General features: G+C 42.2%; 1 pseudogene; it reads right to left on the bottom strand.

The window, feature by feature from the left end:
- The window catches only part of LOC147748916 (uncharacterized), a 62,719-nt pseudogene extending 49,967 nt beyond the window's left edge, over positions 1–12,752 (bottom strand).
- Positions 12,753–18,070: the final 5,318 nt, after the last annotated feature.

The following is an 18,070-nucleotide window of genomic DNA, read 5'->3' as shown; positions in this document are numbered from 1 at the left end:
TAGCCAGACCGGTCTGAAAGACAGGAACCAATGCTCACTCAGCTCTCAAAACCAAGGCGTAGTCAGGTAGAACACCATACACTTGCGATATCGTTGTTCCAGTAGTGTTCACTCCATGTCTTCCTCACAGTGGAACAATCTTCCCATCTCCATCCGAATGATTCAGGATGAGTTACCTTTCTGCAAAGCGTTGAAACTTTCCTCTTTTTTTAACCACCCTTGGACAAGATCTAGTAATTGAGCAGGAGCGCCGGGACACCCCTTTGGGGTAGCTGCGCGCTATATAAAACACACAAATAAATAAATGTCTTGAGGGATTGAAATGTCAATGCAAATCAATAGGATTAAAATCAGGATGTCCGCTACGAAAAGCAGGACCAAAGGAAGCCCTCCAAAAATGCTTCCATGACCGAAGAAGGTCTGAAAGGTGGTTAAGAGTCCTAATCCAAGGCGCTTAAATTAGTGTATACTCCCACTCGCATCAGACTTGTTAAAGATATGATGAACCATTTCTCCGAAATGGATCGGGAAGTTTTTACGGACCAGGGCCTGTATCTATGCTGAAGACCTTGCAACCTGGAGATCAAAAGTTTGTCGGGCTGAAGTGAAGGCCACATTTTGTTGAAACAACTTGGCTTTGAGTCTGCTCAGCGAATCAAACCTTATACTGGAAACATTCAATGAAGGCCACAGTGGTGCCTCCCTAACTGTGCGAGCCGGGGAAAACAATACTTACTTACAGCAAACCACCCTGAGGTTTACTTTGACTAGATTTGCGATGCCTGGTGCCATTCCACAGCAGCCTTGATCATTCAGCACTAACTAACTTCCATTCGAAAGCAATTAAAAAAACAGATGAATCATGGCAGCTGAGGAGCCTTTCAAGTAGCATTAGTTTGCTTCTGATGCACTACACGTTCCATGAAGCGACACTTCTTTGCATAATATAGACCCACTTAAAGCCTTCCTGCAGTCAGTACCACTTAAGAAAATGTCAGTGTCCTTAATTTCTGCACCTATATCTATACAGTAACTCCCAGGTTTCCTGTATGCACCCTTCACCTAATGCTTCATACCTGCCTCCTTGGATGTATCTAAGGCAGTATTGGAACTGAAATGTTGTGATTGGCAGTGTGATGTAGCCATGAACTAACCATTCCATAGACGGTGACTATGCTACTGTAAAAGGCAACTTCCTCAAATTCTTCAATTAGCAGTATGGTCTACTTTGCATCTCTGCGTACCATAGTCAACTGTCTGTCAGTCAGATTGTAAACTGGGAACAAACTTGTGCTGTTAATGTATTCCCATGGCATGTGGGCTGAACACAATGATTGCAGCGTCCAGCTTTAGAGCATAATGGAGCACAATTGAGATTGCCCATGTTGTAGATTAGACAAATCTTGTTCCATGATATCAATTTCCGAAGACATAATGTTACCCAGTGAATAAATATGTGAAGAAACTGTGGTCATGTAAAGAGAAAGAGAGTAACCCTTTTAATACCAAGGGAACAGGGTAAATAGTCTTCAACAAACGCAAAAGTTCCCTTGATTTTCTATATTCTAAATTTCTTGGAATTTGACTTCATTTTTAAATATCCAACAAGATTCAGTAGAAGTCTCATAAGGATTTAAATCATACAGTTTCTCATGCACTCCGTCTCTAGTGGAACCACAAAAGCACTTACAATCTAAAGTTATATATTACATAGCCAAGGTGTACGTCTTATTCAAGAATTTTATTTATAAAAAGAAACATTTAAAAATTCATTAAAAAGATCAGGTGTATATATGCTTTCTTTGTAGACATTCACTGTGAATATATACACTATAATTCAAATGTATGCAACATGTTATTCAAACACTCCAAATGAAATCAATGTAGGTTTTTACAATACATTATAAAAACATTCAAATAAATCCAAGTCGACGCGTTTCGGTGGATCTTGCTGCGCGCACCACCTTCCTCAGGACAACTAAACACAGTTCTTAGGTTCATTCACCATTCACCTTGGTTGAATCCTGTGAAAGTGATTCAGGACAGTTTTTTTCTCATTGTCTAAAAGTTTATCATTGAAAATCAATTAAACGGTTTTCTTTTTTCAATTTTCAATTCTGAGCAGATATATTCCACGTTGTGAACGTTCCGTTCTGTTCTATATAGATACGTGATGGCACCGGTATCAATATGAGTATCTTTCACACTATTCTCATCTTCACATCAAAGGATATTCCTTTCTTTTTATCCTTACTTTTGGGAATTCTTCAGTTTTCCCAATCTCAGTGTTCGGGTGCTCCAGAACGGAACGTTCACAACGTGGAATATATCTGCTCAGAATTGAAAATTGAAAAAAGAAAACCATATAATCGATTTTCAACGATCCATCCATTTCACATACTCTCTCAACAGCATCCTGGTGGGAGCCTTTCCACAGTTCATTGTAGATGGCATATAACAAGAGTTTCTTACATAGCTTCTTGGGACCTAACAAGAAATCCCTAAGATCCATGTTGTCAGCTGGAATAGACAAGTGTTGTTTCACCTGTTGTAGCGTTGAGGTTTTTAGCCATTCTAGGCACAACATCCCAACACTATAAGAAGTCACTACCCCTGGGTCGTCTGTGTGTACATTTTGTGAGTCAGGCCTATGAATACTAAACGCTCTGGTGGTACCCTTGAATCTTGACTGACACTTATTTGTGTTCATAGGCCAAACCAACCATCCCTTCCAATTGGGAGCTGAAGAATTGTATGTATCACTTTCTATCATTGTACCTAGTACCTCCTCACTAATCAGTGTATCATTTGTTATACCTTCAATAGGTATGGGCAAGGGGATGCATGGTGCTTTCAGGTAATTTATATTTGCAGACCTGTAGCAGGTAGTTTGTTGCACTGTTCTGTTCAGGAATATTATCTGTAACGGTATGAGGCAACCTCTAAATAAAGCCTCTGTTCCCTGAACCTGCCAATCTTTTGTCCCCAGATGAATTTTGTGTCTGTCGCATCCCTCCAATAGTTGAAACCTTGTATAGATAGTTAGGAGAGGTAAGGTGCTGAATATATGAGCTTGGTAGTTGTCAGCATCAGTTTCTTAGCAGTTGAATTCATTTGTATTAACTTATAGTAATATCACATTGGGTTTGCCAAATTAAACCTTAAAAAGTAAAAACATTTCAGTGCAAATGTGGCAGAACTACCTTTCGGTGGTGTCTGGCAATGTTCCAATTGATGCTAAGTAGTTACAGTGCGTGGAACACTAGCTCTGTCCAAAAAGTAATTAAAATATTGCTGGTAACAATACATACTGTCATAGTCAGGTGTGTCTTCATACAATTCCCTGTAAGAAAATGTGTCAGATTGTTCTAAATCTGAGAGCATAGAATTTACAGTCTCAATGTCCCAATCATCAGAAAGTGAACTCGGGGTAATGAAAATATTGATTGAAATTTTAAACTCATATGGAATTTTTAAATGTTCAGTAGGACTAAATACATCATATGAAACCCTATCCTGAACTATACCATCCGGTACTGCAATTGCTGTAATGTTCACCAGGGACAAGTCTCTTTGTTCACGGTGTGAAGACGTAGGTGATTTCAAGACCAAGTTCACAAGTCGTACTGCAGAGCACTGTGGGAGGTAATGTCCATTCAGTAGTAGAACAAAGATAGTTACTATGCCAATCCAAATTAACAGGAACAGGATCCCTAATGCAAGCCAAAGATGCAGTCAATGGGACACAAAGTATGTCTTTTTCCGCCAGACAAAGTATTCTCCAAATTGTTCTTTCTTTGAAATTGGTGACGTTTGCTCAGGTTCACTTGAATCTGAAGAGAGGTCATTGAAGTTGAAGAAATAGCTAGACGCAGTTTGGTATATCTTTGGGAGCTCAGCAGTGTTTGTAGAACTGGCAGCTGCTTCTTGTTGAAGGCTCATTGATATAAACTTTGGTATTGGGCCGAATTGCAATTTCTATTTCATCTTCATTTGCATGTTGTTCAGTTTCAACAGTTTCAATTTGTACTCCATTATTGGCTCCTGCGGTATCTTGCGCAGGGGAGTCTTGAAAAGTTATAGTCTTTCCATCTAAACTTCCAGTATAGTAGTGAGAGGAGATCTGTGGAAACTCAGGACTGCACGTGGCCTGCTGTTGAGAATCGGCCACATAGTGTGGTTTGATTAGATCAATGGAGACAAATCTTTTATCTTTTTTGCCGGCAAGGGGCAGAAGAAGTACTGTTCTTGTTCCCTGAACCACCAGGACAAGTACAGGTGTTCTATAGGATGGCCCAAACTCATTCTTGCTTACATTCTTTCCTCTGACCAGGTCCCCAATCTTTGGGACACGGACAGGTCTTGCGCCGGTATCAGTTTCACTTCACCAGTGGTGCTGCCTTTTACTTTGAAGTTTCTTTGTAATGCCCAGAATTCATTGAGTTCCTGTAAAACAGCAAGAGGATCATTCAAATTCAAATGGTTTTACATCCACCACTGTGCTGGCACAATTGAGGTCAGGTACCCACAGCCTTGTCCCAAACAGGATCTCAGAGGGGGTACGTCCTCCCAAGGATTTTCTTGGCACATTGTTTAGTGCCCTCTGGACCCCATATAGGTGATTGACCCAACTACCGCCCACACCAAAAACCGTTTCTGTTCAGGATTGCTTTAGGTCCGGGGTTTTCCTCTCCACAATTGAATTTCCCTTGAAATGGTAGGGGGAGGAGTACTACAAGGCCACTCCCATACTTTCCATGGCTTCCTTGTATGCCTGAGAGGTAAACACAGGGCGATGGTTGGAATGTAACATACCAATTGCGTATGTCTAGATGAAGATTCGCAAATCCTTTATAACAGTTCAAGCATCAGCTCAGCGCTGAGGCCAAACCCATAGAAATCTAGAGCATGAATCCACTGCCACCAAGATGTACTTGTAAGCCCTGTTTGAATTTAAGGGGCTGCAGTGATCCAAATAGACACATGAGAGAAGTCTGTCCAAAATGAGTAATGGTGTTTTTGGTGGCCGTGCTATGGTGGAACATTTCATCTCATGACAGAGGTTGCAGTTTAAGACATATGCTTTTGTTTGTTTAGACATACTTGGCCCCAAAATCACCTTTTCAGTAACAAAACTGTAGCAGTGACTCCTGTGTGTACTGAGCCCAGACCCTCCTGTGCAGCTAGTATTGAACCTAATCTGTGATCCATTTTTAGTATAACTTTATCCCCCACTCCTGGAATTTGAGCATACGGTGTGTTTTGTGCATCTAATTTATAGGAATATTTGAGTGGAAAGTCCTGTGAAAGAACAGAGCCGTTCTTTGAGACATTGACAGCCATCAGCATGTCTCCATCTATCCTTGTGCTAGAATGAGTGATTGCAACCATGGCAGCAGTTCTCACTGTTGCCTTGGTGGCTTCATCAGCCAGTGAATTCCATTCAACGTGTACTCCAACATGCAGATGACTCAATGTGTGACTAACTTGAGCACCGTGGCAAGCTTGCTTTCAGCTTTGCCACTTGTTCCCATAACAATTTATGTTTAATTGTGCAACCCTTGGAATCTCTAAATCCATTCTGGTCCCAGTAATGAAAAAATTCACTGTAGGACTGCACACAGTAAAAGAAATCGCACACTATCAGTGTAGGGAATTCCCGATCTGTATATTGTATTGATAGTATCAGGGCTTTCAGCTCTGCCAACTGTGCTGTACACTCTCCTAGAGATTGCATAGTCAAATTGCTGGGATGGAACCTACAGTTCTACATGTATCCCTTCACTATAGCACACACTGTGCTATACTGTTGTTTACTTACTATGGCAGGCTGAGCAGAACCATCAGGATAATGGATGTATTCATATGACTCTAGAGGCAAGATTTAATATGGGAGAGGGTATTTTTGTTCGTACTGCAGGAACGAATGTGTTTTGAATGTAGAATTGTATATGTAATCTACATCTGTTGCATTGAGAGAATTAGCCCATTGTATCCATTGTGGATGCAATGCTTTCACATTCGGAATGCTCGCTTTGGTAACAGGTTCTAAAGTTGATACTGGGGTAACACCAATAATGTGTTTCCCCTGTGCTAGGACTCTTTCCCTCACTGCAGCAGTCTGTACTGTGGTCAATAACTTTTTTGTGGCGGCAAAACGCATTTCTACATTTATGTATATATGTGATTTGAATGTAATCAGGACTGTCTCACCTTCATTGAAAGTGAGATATGTATATCCTGATAAACTCAGGACCACCCGGATCACCAAGTTTGTAGAATTCACATGTGTGTGCAAATGTGTGGATGCTATCATGTCTTCTTGAACTGAACAGAGAGTTTTTGTGTGCTGATGTGTCCACTGGTGTGGTGTGAAAACAGGTATGATTAAATAGTAGAAAGGTTTTACTCTTTCTGCATAATTGAGAATGTATATGCTGCCAAAATGTAGAAATCCTAGTATGAATTTGAAACCTTTGAGAGTCTTTGGAGGTTGGAGCAGCACATACGTTTCTAAAAAGTTGACTGCCAAGCTCCTGCCTTCCCTAGAGAGCTCATATCCCAAAAACAAGACACTGAGATGGGCATTTTTGTAATATTTCTGTCACTCTCGCCGAGAATAGCCCTGGACTGTTCTTATACCCTATGAGACATCCAACAGAAGTGACTCTGGGTGCCGAGGGCAAAAAAAGCTGTCAAATATCTGCTGTCTGAAGCTATATTTTGGCAGAAGAATCCATTTGAGATATCTAATTATTTTGTTTTGTATTTTTTCAGCACAATTTTATTCATTAATGTGGCACTATGTGCATTTTGAACTGCAAATGTTTGCGTGTATGCGTTCAAATGTTGGTAATCTAAAACTAGGCAATATGTGTTGTCAGGTTTCATTACTGAAACAAAGGATTACTCATCGGGGAGGTGCAAGTCTCAATCACACCCTGATATTCAAGTTGGTCTGGAATTTCTTTGACCTACCTTTTTGCATAATTTTATTAGGGTAGTGTCTCTGTGGATTTGAAGTAGGTTTTAATGGGATATTGTGGTGAGTAGACTCCACGTCTCACCCTACATGGTTGCGGTATAATGCCAGAGCTAGCACTAGGGCCCACTCCTGCTTGTATTAATGTGATAATGATTCTGGGACGAGGTCGGAGAAAGCAGGCAAAATGATGCTTTCCCCCTGTGGGCCATCCATCACAAACTCAGATGGCCAATCTTTTTTTCTGCTAGCAGTATACTCTTACACCCACTTACAATCCAATTCAGAAACACATGCACCCACTCACAGACCCACTCAAGCACTAATGCATTCACTCCCAGATCTATTCATACACTCAAGGACCCACTCACAGACTTACTCAGGCGCTTTTTCACTCACTTACAGACCCACTCATGGACTCCTACAGCCCCTCAGAGACACACTCTGAGACTGATGCACCCAGTCTCAGACCAATACAAACATATACACCCACTCAAAGACTCGTGCACTCACACAGAGACCAACTCAGTTACTTATGCATGCACTTGCAGACATCATCAGACACTCATGCACCCACTCATAGACTCATTGAGAGACTCACACAAGCTCTCAGAGGCCTGCTCAGAGACTCATTCATCCACTAACACACTCACTCAGACACTCAAACATGTTATTTAGACCTATGACAGTGCTTCTCAGACAGTTATGCACCCACTGACAGACCCTCTGAAACACTCATACATGCACTCACAGACTCAGTCAGATACTCATGGACCCAGTTACATACCCATTCAGAGACTCATGTGCCCACTCTAAGGCCCACTCAGACACTCACACATCTACTCACATACCCACTCAGAGACTCATGCACCCATTCACAGACCCAATCAGAGACTAATGTACCTACTCCCAGACCCACTCAGACACTAATGCATCTACTCACAGACCTACTAAGAGACTCATGCACCCATTCAGAGACCCATTCAAGCACTCACACACATAGTCACAGTTCCAATAAAAGACTCATGCACACACCCAGAGACCCACTCAGATACTCACGCACATACAGAGCTGCTCCCCAGTGCCATGAGACCCTTACTCGTGAGTAGCATGCTTCACAATTCCCTGATTGATTGATTGACTTGCAGACCCAATCTGAGACTCATGCACCCACTCACAGATCCACTCAGAGACTCATGCATGCACTCAAAGACCCACCCAAAGGTTCATGCAGATCCTCACTGATTCACTCGGAGACTCATGCACATACTTTCTGACCCACTCAGACACTCATGTACCCACTCACTGTCCCAGTGAGACACTTATACAGCCACTTACAGACCCACTCAGAGACTTATGCACCCACTCACAGACCCACTCAAACACTAACACTGACACTCACAGATCTATTCAGACACTCAAGCACTCACTCACAGACCTACTCAGGCACTTAATCCCCCACTGACAGAGCCACTCACAGACTCCTACAGTCACCTACAGACATACTCAGAAACTGATGCACCCACTATCAGATCCACTCAAAATCTCATGCACCCATTTACAGATCCCCTCAAAGACTCATGCTCTCACACATAGACCTGGTCAGATACGTATGCATGCCCTTGCAGACCCAATCAGACACTCATGCACTAACTCATAGACCCACTGAGAGACGTACACATACACTCAAAGATCCACTCAGAGAATCATGCACCACTCACAGACTCACTCTGACAGACCCTCTGACAGAGCTTCTTAGAGACTTATGCACCCACTGACAGACCCATTAAAACACTCATAAACACACTCACAGACTCTGTCAGACACTCATGGACCTAGTCACACATTCACTCAGAGACTCACAAACCCATTCTTAGATCCACTCAGACACTCATGCATCTATTCACAGCCCCACTCAGCGACTCATACTTCCACTCACAGACCCACTCAGAGAATCATGAACCCTCTCACAACACACACAGATACTAAAACATTCACTCTCGGACCCACTCAGAGACTAATGCACCCACTGACAGGCCGCCCACTCAAACACGCATACATGCACTCACAAACATACTTAGAGATTCATTCATGTTTTTATAGACTTATTTAGATAGTAACGTAGCCTGTGTGATGCACAGAATAATTTATATAGTTATGAATTTTGAATGTGCTGGTGGTGATTAAATGTCTGCTTTTGTTTTGCGTATTATGGAAAAATGTGCTCATTTTGTAAAAGATATTTTAAAAGAAACTGTACAACATTTTGGGAAGTAGGGTGGTCCTTTGTGTTGATTGTGTGTATATGACAGCTACACATAGGACAGGATGCAAAGTCTCAATTTGCTGAGGAACACCCTTATTCCTTCGTCTGTGAAGTGAACTCCATGACTTCTTTAGATTCCAGTGAGAAAACAACTACAGGGTGGCTCTAATCAGCAAGGCTGAGCCAGACTAGCAAGAAACAAAAGTGAGGTGCCAGTGCTGATATAAATAATTTAATAAAGCAAATGGCCAAACAGAACTTGAAGAATTATTCAAGAACGGGAGTTACTACTTAATAGTTTTTATTGTGACATTTTTAGAAAAAAGGAAAACTTATAATTTTTTCATTTTTTACAGAAAAACATGTTCAAAAAGGACACACAGGAATTGGGGAACTGGCTCCTAATCATCATTCATACAATGTTACAGACATATCACAGACATTCAAAACACATTCACACCAGTTGGGAAAAGGGACTACAAAAACATGAGCTACAGTCTTAAAATATGTACAATCTATACTACAAAAGAAACAAAAAGCCACAATCTACGACCACAGTTTTGCGAAAATGGAACAAATTGGTTTAATAATGTACAATCCTATATCTTAAGTTAGATCTACAAGAGAAACTTTTTCAACTGATGGGGCATGGTAATGTACGAGCGGCTGGGAGAAATTAATTGGATGATCCTGTTGCTCTCGCAGACACAATGTGGCAGGAGCCTACGCGTTTCGAATCCCACTGGTTGGGATTCTCTTCAGAGCCTCATGTAGTATCACTGAGTGGGGATGCCGTTTTTTTTAAAGGGATCAGGAGGAATCAGCAAACTCAGTTGTCTGTATCTCATAGGTACACCATGCAGGTCATTATCTTTGGGATGGGAGCCAGACGGAACATCAATGGAAGAATAAATCTGAAGTGGAATAAGTATACCGAGCATAAACGGTCGTCAGCATCAATACAGATGGCGGGAAGGGTTTATTCATTTACAGCAGCTGTCTAAGCCGGTCTAGGTCCATAGAGTAAGGGATGGGGAATGCCAAAAAAGCGAAACGGATTTTAAATCGCTTTTATTAGAATAAAGACAGTGCGGCCGGTGAAAGAAGGTCGAATGTTTAATTGCCGCCTTATATGTAGATGAGGGCTTTACATTATTGGAGCCAACAATCAAGTGATAGTTGCTTTCAAGCGTAATTCACAATGGAAAAACGACCGTCGGACCGCTCGCGTTCTCGTCGGCACTGCTCCTCGGCGCATGCGTGTAGCAGTTTTTCCATTGTGAATTACGCTTGATGCGATTGATGCTGACGACCGTTTATGCTCGGTAGACTTATTCCACTGAGTTCGCTGATTCCTCCTGATCCCTTTAAAAAAAACGGCATCCCCACTCAGTGATACTACATGAGGCCCTGAAGGGAATCCCAGGAAAACCAGTGGGATTTGAAACGCGTAGGCTCCTGCCACATTGTGTCTGCGAGAGCGACAGGATCATCCAATTAATTTCTCCCAGCCGCTCGTGCATTACCAAGCCCCATCAGTTGAAAAAGTTTCTCTTGTAGATCTAACTTAAGATATAGGATTGTACATTATAAAACCAATTTGTTCCATTTTTGCAAAACTGTGGTCGTAGATTGTGGCTTTTTGTTTCTTTTGTAGTATATATTGTACATATTTTAAGACTGTAGCTCATGTTTTTGTAGTCCCTTTTCCCAAGTGGTGTGAATGTGTTTTGAATGTCTGTGATATGTCTGTAACACTGTATGAATGATGATTAGTAGCCAGTTCCCCAATTCCTGTGTGTCCTTTTTGAACATGTTTTTCTGTACAAAATGAAAAAATTATAAGTTTTCCTTTTTTCTAAAAATGTCACAATAAAAACTATTAAGTAGTAACTCCCGTTCTTGAATAATTCTTCAAGTTCTGTTTGGCCATTTGCTTTATTAAATTATTTATAACAGCACTGGCACCTCACTTTTGTTTCTTTCTTTAGATTCCATGCATATCAAAACGCAAGCTGTTGTTGTAGATAGGCACATGTGATGGTCTCTGAGGACTGTAAGAATAGTTTTATTACCATGATTCCTGGTGTTGTTAATCGGTGGACTGAATTGATGCGACCACTTTCATTTCTGCACTTCGCATATGTTGGAGTACACCAAGGCAGTGTGAGTGAAAAATGTCATTAATTGTTCAAAGATATCCTTCATTAGGCTTTTCAGTCCTACTCCAGTCAATGTGCCTCGGTCTTTGCCACCACAGTGCACAATCATGAGGTCTGGGGGTTGGCAATCCACAATGCTTTCAACCAAAGGCAGTAATAGGTGCCACTTTACTCGCTGGCCAATCGAAGTAATGTCCATATTAGCAAAACCCAAGTAGCTGTCAATGCCGTTCTAGCAGCCTCTCTAGCCCAAAAGATATAGCTGTGGCCCAAAATCCACACTAAAATCCTTTTGATGTCAAGAAGTAGTTGCAGACAGGAGAATTTTAACGCTGAATGAGACACTTTTCAAAATAAAAGTGTTGGAATGGATGAACTGATGTCAATGATTAAAGTGATGTGTTCAGGCCCTACAATGCCAGTACAAAGGAATACAATATCAATATATGCCATAACCTGTGCCACCACAACCATGCCTATACCAGTCAATGCAATGTTAATGAAACTCATAACCTGTACCCACACAGTAGCGCCGACACTGTCAATGACGAGATAAATGTATGTCATAATCCATTCTCAAATGATGATGCTGTTACTAGTAACAATAATGCTGATGTACTTTATGATTTAAGCAAACTGAACCATGTCAATCCCAGTAAGAACAATGTCAATGTATGCTATGACAACTGTATGCACTATGTTTAGGATATCGATCAAAATTATACCAGTGACTGCCATATTATTTTCAGGAGTTCCAATGCTCTCGTATCATTGCTGTCAGTTTCAACCCCCTTCAACCCTAGTCAGAGATACATAGTTAGACAAGTCCTACTACAGACACCTATCGAATACCAGGTTTGCAGGTGGAGTTTCTTTTAACCTAAAGAAAAACCCACACCCAGGGAAAACCCTGATTGATTTCATAGATAGTTGCACCACAAACAGGTCCAAGGAAATCGGCCTCAATAAAACATGTTTGCTCAAGGACTTGCATTCCCCAAAATATCACAAAGCTACACACCACATGCAGATAGAAACTCTCAACCTCGGGTGTGCGTTTCCTTGCCTTTATTTATGTTTCTTGTTTGTTCCTTCTTCTCTCTTTTCTGTTTTTCCTTTTCATCTATTATATATAGAGTTGCTATCGTAACTTGGTGGTTTCTTCCTTCCTCTTGTTGTGACTCCTTCTTCTCCTTTCTTCTAATTTCTTATGGCTACTATTCATAATATCAAAATTGTTTCTCTTAACGTGAAAGCTTTGAGACATCCAATCAAACGCACCAAGATTTTAGATTACCTGGGTAGTTGTAAGGCTGATATTTGTTGTGTTCAGGAAACACATGTTGAGGATAAGGTCCTACAATATATGAATAAAAAATTGGTTGATACTATTGTTTCCTCACCTGCTAAAGGTAAGAAAAATGGGGTCGCTATTTTCTTTGCAAAGAGATTACATTGTCAAATCCTCAGTAAGGTTTCAGATTCTGAAGGTAGATACGTTATAGTCAAAATCAAACTTCATGATTCTATTTTCTTTTTGTTTAATATTTATGGCCCTACGGCAGATGGTCCAGTATTTTGGTCTACTATTACTACTGAAGTTTTAAAGTTGGGCAATGTTCCAATGATCGTTGGGGGGGAATTTTAATGTTATTGCTGACCCATTGCTGGACTTGTTATCTGCTACCAGATTCTGACCTCCCAGGGTTTTCCATGCTTTTAAGGCTTTTACTAATACTACCAAATTAGCTGATATTTGGAGGTTACACTTTCCCACAAAAAAATGTTTTTCTTTTTTCTCCAATCCTCATAATTCCCATTCCAGGATTGATTATTTTTTGCTTTCTCCTTCTCTTATTCAATTTGCAACTAACCCTGTCATTGGTAACATTGATGTATCAGACCACGCCTTAATATCCTTTCTTTTAAATGTTACTTCCACTTTTACTAAACAAACTAGATGGCGTATGAACACTGGCATTGTCCTCAAAGATACTCACAAACCTAAATTATTTCAAGCTATTCAAGATTATTTTTTGTTTAATCCGGACGTGAGAAGGATGGTGACCTTACCCCTAGAATTCATAACCGTAATGAGCCTGAAACGCCATCAACACCCAATGCATCCTGGGACTTGAAGAAAATAGGGTCGGACAGGCTGACTTTCCCGTATGCTCTGTCTCTGCAGCGGTATGACCCGGATGTGTCTACAGAGGACCCAGGAAGGAAACAGGCCACACCAATGAAAACGGACGCCAGCCAAGAGGCGGGATCTCGGAACAGCGAGAGTGAGGACGGACGAGGAGGAAGAGACACCGAATGTCAGAGAGAGCCTGGGGAAGAGGCTGTGGAGTTCCAGAAGGAGACAGAGCCTGCCGTGGACCAGGAGGACGACGAGTCGGGAGACCGGTGGACCGAGGAGTGGTGGTACCCGCCGGAGGAGGCTGGAGAGCGGCCGCAACTCACGGAGAGAGTTGCGGAGGAGCTGGTGAGTGGGGAGTACCTCTGGGAATTGGGAGTCGGGAGGTGTGTAGAGGAGGGTAGTGGGTAGAGGTTCATTGTCCGAGTCGGGAGGTGGGCGGTGGACCGCTCAAATACCGGAGTGCTGCCTTAACCTTGAGCCTTACAGTGCCTTAGACCATTCCCCTACTTGAGTGTCAGTTATTACAACTCTAGAACGCTACATGAAAGCAATATGTACTTGGCAATTTGAAATCCTTTACTTTCTGTTGATCCGACCATTGAACCTGATAGCGTCCCCCCTTATTATTTCTATTATTTCCTACCCTCCCACATCCGAACACATTCTTCCCTTGACTTAGCCTTCCTTCACTTGCGGTGTGGTGACCGGTTTAGTTTGACCCACAATCGTTACATAGTGACTGACGGCTCCATTTGTCTTTCTCTTCTATGAGCCTCCGCGGAGACCCCATCCCATCCGAAGAGAAGGAGCTGGAAACATCTAGGATTGACCACACTTCATCTAACAGTGCAGAAGAAGACGGCCAGGACAACAATCGAATATCCCCCTTACTACGAATAAACCACTTCCTTTTTGGATCCTATATACCGCCTCCTCACCTGTTTATTAAGCCCGCGCTCCCACAAGTGGTGTCAGAAGTGGGATATAAAGGCAAGATGGAGGCAGCAATGGCGAAAATGGCAGAGAATCAAGAACACTTGGGAAAGGTCATGGAACGCTTTCTGACGGTTGTTGAGGAAGACAGTACCATGTTACAACAAGTCCTTACCGGAGCAGCCATGGATAAAATATCTGAGGCCCTGGGTCAACAGAGAAGACCAACTACCCTTCCCTCAGTAGTTTTACAGCGATATGTTAGTGGTGAGGACCCGGACTATTTCTTTAACAACTTTGAAAGAATGGCAACTGCAGCCTCTTGGCCACCCGACAAATGGGGACAATACTTAGGGCCCCTCCTTTCCGGGGACTTACAGGCAGCTTACCAAGCCGCAACCTTACAGGGAGTCGTTACCTATGCAGACATAAAGAAATGCATAATGGAGAGACTAGGGGTGGATGATGAAACCTACAGACTAAAATTACGACAAATGAAAGAGGGACCACAAGAAACCCCTAGAGCTTTGTATTTCAGGGTTAAGGACATGGCCGATAGATGGTTAAAACCTGCTACCACCGATAAAGATGGAATCATGGCAAAAATCTACTTGGAATAATATTTAACCTCCTTACATCCCCCCATTCAGAGATGTGTGAGACAACAGGCAAATTTGACCTTAGAAAAGGCCGTTGAAATTGCCAGTGCGTATAACAGAGCACAGGAGGTTCAGAAAGGGCGGGAGGAACCTGTAGGAAAACCAGGGGGTACAGGTGTACATCGACATGTTAGACCACCACCTGTTATAAAGAAACCTGAACCCGTTACCATCATTCCCGGAACCCCCATGGTCAGACCCCCTCCTATTGGACCTCAATGCTTCCAATGTGGCGGAATGGGACATATCACTAGGTTTTGTCCACAAAGAGAAGAGCCCATGGAAATAGGTGTAGCCTGTAACTATTTTTGTTCCCAACAAGAGAAAAAGCTACCACCGTATCGGTGTACTGTGAATGGACGTCCCTTAACAACGTTTGCAGACACGGGCTGTCTTCAAAGTGTCATTAGACCTCAAGATCTGGGAACCCGATTAGGACCGATCGAAGGAACAGTAGCCATCAAATGTGTTCATAGTGATGTGAAACCCTATCCCACAACACGGGTTCACATACAACATGCTGCTGATCCAGGAACAACCCTGACTGTGGGACTTATCCCTCACTTGCCAGAACAAGCTATCCTAGGGAATGACTACCCGAAATTGTCACAATTATTACAAACAAAACCGGAAGAAGCAGAAGACTGGTGGGAGACAGCTCCCTTTTCACAAGACATACATAAGGAATGGCCTTCGACCCAAGACAGGAAAAGCCGGAGACAGAGAAGAGCAGAGAAAAGCAAAGGACGGGCAGTTATGCCAGTGATAATAGACGAAAACCCATGGGAGACTGATAGAAATTTCCATGCGGCTCAAGTAGAAGACCCGGTGTTACAAGAAGCATGGAACAAAGGCATTGAAGAAGAGGACCCTCACAATGTAGGTCCTTATTTTTTTAAACGAAAGGGTTTGTTATATAGGAAAGGAAGTCCCACGCAGAATCCTCAGTTATTGATTCCTGGCCCTTTCCGAGAGAAGGATTTGTATTTGGCTCATAGCCATCTATTAGGAGGACATTTTGGAACAGATAAGACCGAAAAACAGATTTTGGAAAGGTTTTATTTGCCTGGCATTTACCAACACGTAAACAAATATTGTAAAGAATGTCCAGTATGCAAACGAAACAGTAGATATCAACCCCCTAGAGCACCTCTTCAACCCCTCCCTATCATAAGTGAACCTTTCTGTAGGGTGGGAATGGACATAATAGGTCCTTTATTGCCATCTCGTAGTGGGTGTCGCTATGTATTGGTCATGGTTGACTATGCCACTAGGTTCCCGGAAGCGATACCACTAAGAAGGCCCGACGCATCTAATATAGCCAAAGCCATGATATCCGTGTTTTCTAGGGTAGGATTTCCAAAAGAGATTCTGACGGATCAGGGGACCCCTTTCATGTCCCGTTTGATGAAACAAGTCTGTGAACTGTTAGGGGTAAAACAGATCCGGACGGCGGCTTATCATCCCCAAACGGATGGTTTAGTCGAAATATATAATGCAACCATCAAAGCCACTCTCAAGAAACTTCTAGCGCTAGAATCCAGGAAATGGGAAGACATGTTACCTCTTGCCCTATTTGCCATTAGATGCAAGGAACAAAAGAGTACGGGATACTCTCTGTTTGAACTATTGTACGGGCATCAACCCCGCACTTTTCTAGAAATGGCCCAAGAAACATGGGAAAACGAACCAAATATTACCAAATCATTACTTGACTATGTTTCCAACTTGCGCACTCACTTAAGTCAAATCAGAACAATAGTAAAGAACAATTTGGAAGAAGCACAGGCAGCACAGAAGGAACAATATGACAGAAAGGCAAAATTGAGAACATTTAATATGGGAGATCCAGTACTACTGATGATGGCTTCCTCTGATCAGAAATTGTTAGGTCAATGGCAAGGACCCTATGTTTTGATTGATAAGGTAACACCAGTCACTTACCGAATTGAAATAGACCCGGTTAGACATATTTCACAAGTGTATCATGTTAATTCACTAAAAAAATGGGAAGGTCCGATACCAGTCCAGGTGAACACTACAGAAATAGAGACACCTCTGTTCTGTCAATGCATTGATGGAAGTTTATCCTTAGAGTTAAAGAACAGTCAAGTACACACACTAGAACCGGTCAAAGATACTTTCTCGACCTTTCCTGCTCAGACCAGATTCTTTGAGCATGCCATAAATACACCTCCTGGAAAGCGAGTGAGGCTTAGACCTTATCGCATCCCTGAAGCTCGACGTCAGGTGATTAAAGAAGAAATCCTAAAAATGATGCAGATGGATATTATCGAACCCTCGGTAAGCGAGTGGAACTCACCTATTGTCCTCGTTCCGAAGCCGGATGGCTCGGTCCATTTCTGCATCGACTTTAGAAAAGTCAACAAAATCTCTGAGTTTGATACCTATCCCCTTCCGAGCGTTGATGAGATGATTGAGAGAAAAGGAAGAGCAAAATATATCAGTACTCTAGATTTATGCAAAGGGTACTGGCAGATACCCTTACGACTACAGGACAGAAAGAAAAACGCATTCTCCACCCCAGATGGGCTATATCAATTCAAAGTCTTGCCCTTCGGGTTACATGGAGCCCCGGCTACCTTTCAGAGGGCCATGAATGTAATACTCCAAAGCCATGAGAAGTATGCGGGTGCATATATTGTTGATATCATCATTTACACGACTCTTGGGAAGACCATATGACACATCTATACAAGGTCATCCATACCTTGAGTCAATATGGATTAAAAATCAACCCTGCCAAGAGTCATCTTGCAGCCTCTACAGTGAAATATTTAGGATATCTGTTAGGTGAGGGAGTAATAAGACCACAGACCTCAAAACTGAGTGCCATTTCTGAAACAACATTACCTCAAACAAAAAAAGATTTCAGAGCCTTTTTGGGACTACTCAGGTATTACC

The sequence above is a fragment of the Lissotriton vulgaris genome, chromosome 1_1 (assembly GCF_964263255.1).
Source record: "Lissotriton vulgaris chromosome 1_1, aLisVul1.2, whole genome shotgun sequence".
In the NCBI taxonomy this organism is placed as follows: domain Eukaryota; kingdom Metazoa; phylum Chordata; class Amphibia; order Caudata; family Salamandridae; genus Lissotriton; species Lissotriton vulgaris.
Note: the sequence above shows the minus strand (reverse complement) of the source record. Positions and strands in the feature narration are given on the sequence as shown.